At 46.3% G+C, this 4674-nt stretch overlaps 1 long non-coding RNA gene across 1 annotated transcript; it reads right to left on the bottom strand.

Moving 5' to 3' along the window:
- Positions 1 to 325: 325 nt before the first annotated feature.
- Positions 326 to 4354, bottom strand: LOC137525620 (uncharacterized). The gene is made up of 2 exons (XR_011022960.1): positions 4201 to 4354; positions 326 to 585 (listed from the first exon to the last, which is right to left on the bottom strand). It is a non-coding gene; the product is annotated as an uncharacterized lncRNA (long non-coding RNA).
- Positions 4355 to 4674: the final 320 nt, after the last annotated feature.

Here is a 4674-nt window from a genome sequence, read left to right as displayed (position 1 = left end):
GAGTGGGCCTCAGCAACGGTAGAGTTGCACGATTGGCGGTAGCGGCGGGAGCATGAGGCGCAGTAATTGAATTCTATGACCTGGCAGGAATAACAGGTCCAAAACATGGCGTAGATTTCAATTACAAAGCTCCAGAATTGGTTAAAGGATAACTTCACTTACAAACATCCCAGTCATCCTTATATCCTCGCACAGGGTCTGTCCTTCATAAACAGCTTTTGGGTTTTGGACCCATGTAATAACCATGCAATTATTATATATAGAGTGCTGTTTTGGTCCAGTGTAACGCTTGCCCTAGGGCTCGTAGTCACTGACTATGCTTCCATTTGTAAATACAGTTATCCTTTAAATTCTTGCATGACTGCAGCAGATAGAACACTTCCATTCAGCCAATCCGGAGATTTCATCTTGCCACAGCACTTGTACATTCATGGGGCACAGAGGTATCCACTGACATGTGTGTATTGTGTAAAGAGAAGATCTTCTGGTGGCCTAGCCATTTTCTGTCATTTGATGATGTTCTTCTACTGATGGCCTGCTGAAGAGCCCTCCTGCTGAGCTCCCTACTGCTGCTGGTCTTATGACCTACAAAAACCAACACATACAGTTGCCACAGGTTGTAATTCCATTATGAGCTCCCAAAGACAATAAGCCGTGTGATTCACACAGCGGCAATAAAGCAGGTTTGTTTGGGTAAGGTAAGACTAGGAAGAGCTTGCAATAAAAACATGTATTCATCAGATTTGTCATGCTTCTCCTAAGGAAGACCAGTGCTGACAATCCCGGTTAAATGCTTCATGCGCTGTCCAGGAAAATAGCACTAAAAATGAATTATGCGGCACACTGGGAATTGCTGAAACCTTTCACTGTGGCATCAAGTGACCTGTGCTGCACCCTGACGCCAAGACGGTTCTCAATCATCGCAAGAGGTGCAACGTGCACCAGGAATAGAGCACCGGCCCACCTCAAACCTACAGAAAATTACATTTTGTTTGCTAATGCCAGTTCTTTATTTTTCTAGAAATGTAATGGATTATCCATGCTCTAACAATAATAAAATTGCTTATCTTTACAAAGGGGTAGAAAACTGCATACATGTAAAAAAGGTGCCTGAAAAAAAGGGGCGCAGAGGATTACCGCTAGTAAAATATCGCTAAACTTAGTGATATTCTACCACTACATTTTGATAGTAAAATATCAGTAATATTTACTGAAATTTTACTATGGCTAAACCTAACCCTAATTTCACACAGAACCGTTCGCCTCCCTGGTGGTGTCTAATTCTAAGACCCCCCTTGTGGTGTCTAATGCTAACCCCCCCTGTTGGTGCCTAACCCTAAGACCCCTTCCTGGTGGTGCCTAACCCTAAGACCCTCCCCCCTGGTGGTGCCTAAACCTAAAGCCCCCCTGGTGGAGCCTAATCCTGACCCCCTGGTGGTGCCAAATTAAGACCCCTCCCTGGTGGTTCCTAACCCTAAGACCCCTCTGGCGGTGCTTAACCCTAAGACCCTCTACCCCATTGGTGCCTAACCCTAAGACCCCTTCCTGGTGGTGCCTAACCCTAAGACCCTCCCCCCTGGTGGTGCCTAAACCTAAAACCCCCCTGGTGGAGCCTAATCCTGACCCCCTGGTGGTGGCAAATTATGACCCCTCCCTGGTGGTTCCTAACCCTAAGACCCCACTGGCGGTGCTTAACCCTAAGACCCTCTACCCCATTGGTGCCTAACCCTAAGACCCCTTCCTGGTGGTGCCTAACCCTAAGACCCTCCCCCTGGTGGTGCCTAAACCTAAAACCCCCCTGATGGAGCCTAATCCTGACCCCCTGGTGGTGCCTAATTAAGACCCCTCCCTGGTGGTTCCTAACCCTTAGACCCCTCTGGCGGTGCTTAGCCCTAATACCCTCTACCCCATTGGTGCCTAACCCTAAGACCCCTTCCTGGTGGTGCCTAACCCTAAGACCCACCCCCCCCGGTGGTGCCTAAACCTAAACCTCCCCTGGTGGAGCCTAACCCTGACCCCCTGATGGTGCCTAATTAAGACCCCTCCCTGGTGGTGCTTAACCCTAAGATTCCCCCTGGTGGTGCCTAAACCTACCCCCTCCTAGAGCACCTGACCCTAAACCCCCCCCCTAAAGCTATCCCCTCCCCCCACAATTAAAAGTTATCCGCAAGCATGTGGCTTATTCTTTCTATTTATTCTAAAAGCTGCAATTTACATCAAAGAAGGTAAAATTCTGCACCGGCTAGCGGCTGCCGCCTTGTGCAAAAATTTCCCTATTATGCCGCAAAAATTTGACTTTTATTATAGGCGCCTATTTTTCACTGAAAGTCTCCTGCGCCCTTTTTTCCTGCTTCGAGAAAACCACTACCATAGCGTTTTGAAAACATGATTTCTCCGTATAATTTCTGTTTGATTCCTGAACGTTAGCACACTTAAAAGACTACTGTAGGGGGTAGGGGGAAAATGAGTTGAACTTACCCGGGGCTTCTAATGGTCCCCAAAAGACATACTGTGCCCGCACAGCCACTCATCGATGCCACTCACTACTGGAATTTCCGACTTTAAAGTCGGAAAACCACTGTGGCTGCACGACTGTGTCCTTGCTCCCGCTGATGTCACCAGGAGCATACTGCGAAGGCACAGACCATACTGGGCCTGCACAATACACTCCTGGTGACATCAGCGGGAGGAAGGGCTCAGCTGCACAGGCGCAGTGGTTTTCTGACTTTTAAGTTGCAAATTCTGGAAGTGAACCGGAGACGGAGATCTGAGTATCGATGAGTGGCTGCGCGAACACAGGAAGTCTGTGGGGGACCATTAGAAGCCCCGGGTAAGTTCAATTCATTTCCCCCCTACCTCCCTACATTAGTCCTTTAAAAGGTCTGCATGTCTCAGCAAGAAAACATAAAATACCCCCAGTAAAAACAATAATCACTTCTCTTAAAACAAATGTGTGGGCTCTTGAGGAGAAGAAATCAGATAAATACCTCCATAGAGGCCCCACATCCTCCTCCTGACCACTGATACAGTGCTGGTCCCTCTGGAAGTTTCAGTCTGTGCTCCCGTCCATGAACGAGTGTGGCCTTGCGCCTGCGCAGTAGCATGTAGTCGCTTGAGCTTGGCAGAAAAAGCCAAGCCTAAGAGGCTCTGTGCTGCTGCACAGTTGTGAGGCGTACAGCACCTACGCAGTGCGGCTGCATTTGTTCATGGACTGGGCCATGGCCATGTGCATTTTAGAGGTCCCACTGCTAAAATGGTGAGGAGGAAGGGGAAGGTGGAAGTCTCTGGATTATCCAGAGGGTTCCCCTCAACTGAGGTAAGTACCCATTTGGGGACACTTTTTTTCCCATCAGGTACACTTTAACCAAAGAAAATTAGATTTAGCAATACATTGGGCCTGATTCACAAAGCGGTGATAACTCAGTTATCACGCCTAAAAGACTTTAGGCGTGATAACCTTTGCATCACCTAGTTATCACCGATTTGTGCTGCTCTTCGCGCGAAGCTCCCGCGCGCAAAGTTTTGCGTGCGCAACCACGCGCGCGCGCAAAGTCCCATAGGGCTTAATGGACGCTGCACGAGTTTCTTCTTATCATGCCTAAACTGAGTTTAGGCGTGATAAAGGGCTTTTCACTCGCGTGCAAACACTTTGCACCGCTTTGTGAATCAGGCCCATTTATTCTTAAAGTGAACCTCCAGACTAAAACTCTACTCAGACGCACTGAAAAGGCTTGGTATTTCTTTAACAGTTTCACAGCATCAGAACTTGTTTTTCTTACTCAAGCCTCATTTTTAGCGGCACAGAAGCTAAGCTCCGTACCATCAAAGAAATCTGTCTGGGCATTTTTCCCCTGATGCTGTGCAAAGCATGATGGAATTTCTGATGTTGTTGTTCTTGTTGCCTAGCGTGCACAGCTGGGAGGGGTGATCAGGACACAGGACACTTGGAACTGTGTCTCATGCTCCCTGTCACCTCCTTTCAACCAAAAAGATGGCTGCCCCCATCAAATCACAAAAATGTGCCTGTTCTTTTAAAACAGGGTGGGTAAGAAATTATATTACCTATCTATTTTAATTAAAGGGGCACTATGGCAAAAAAATGTAAAATTTTAAATATGTGCAAACATAGACAAATAAGTATGTTTATTCCAGAGTAAAATGAGCCATAAATTACTTTTCTCCTATAATGCTGTCACTTACAGTAGGTAGTAGAAATCTGACAGAAGCGACAGGTTTTGGACTGGTCCATCTCTTCATAGGTGATTCTCAGCAAAACGTTTATTCTTTATAAAGATATTCCCTAAAAAGGATTTAAACAATGATGCTGGCCAGCTTCCCTGCTCCCTACAGTTTTTTTGGCAGTTGGACAGAGCAACTGCCATTCACTAAGTGCTTTTGAAAATAAATAAATCCCTGAGAATCCCCCCAGTGTGTACTAATGTGAACTAATAAAACTTTTATAATAGTTATACAATTACAAACTATTTTTACAATTATGGAAGCCATACACTAGTCATTATTTTTATTGATATCTAGCCGATACAATCTAATCTGCTAGAAATCAATGCCACAAACAATGCCCAATGAATCTATTTTGGGCTGAAATTGTTGGATCCGGTTGATTGTGGAGGGTTGGGAGTGTGTCACTAGTAATGTTGGGCGAACATCTAGATG

This window comes from Hyperolius riggenbachi, chromosome 7 (assembly GCF_040937935.1).
Source record: "Hyperolius riggenbachi isolate aHypRig1 chromosome 7, aHypRig1.pri, whole genome shotgun sequence".
NCBI classification, from domain to species: domain Eukaryota; kingdom Metazoa; phylum Chordata; class Amphibia; order Anura; family Hyperoliidae; genus Hyperolius; species Hyperolius riggenbachi.
The sequence above is the reverse complement of the archived record's forward strand: the minus strand, read 5'-3'. Positions and strand labels throughout refer to the sequence as shown.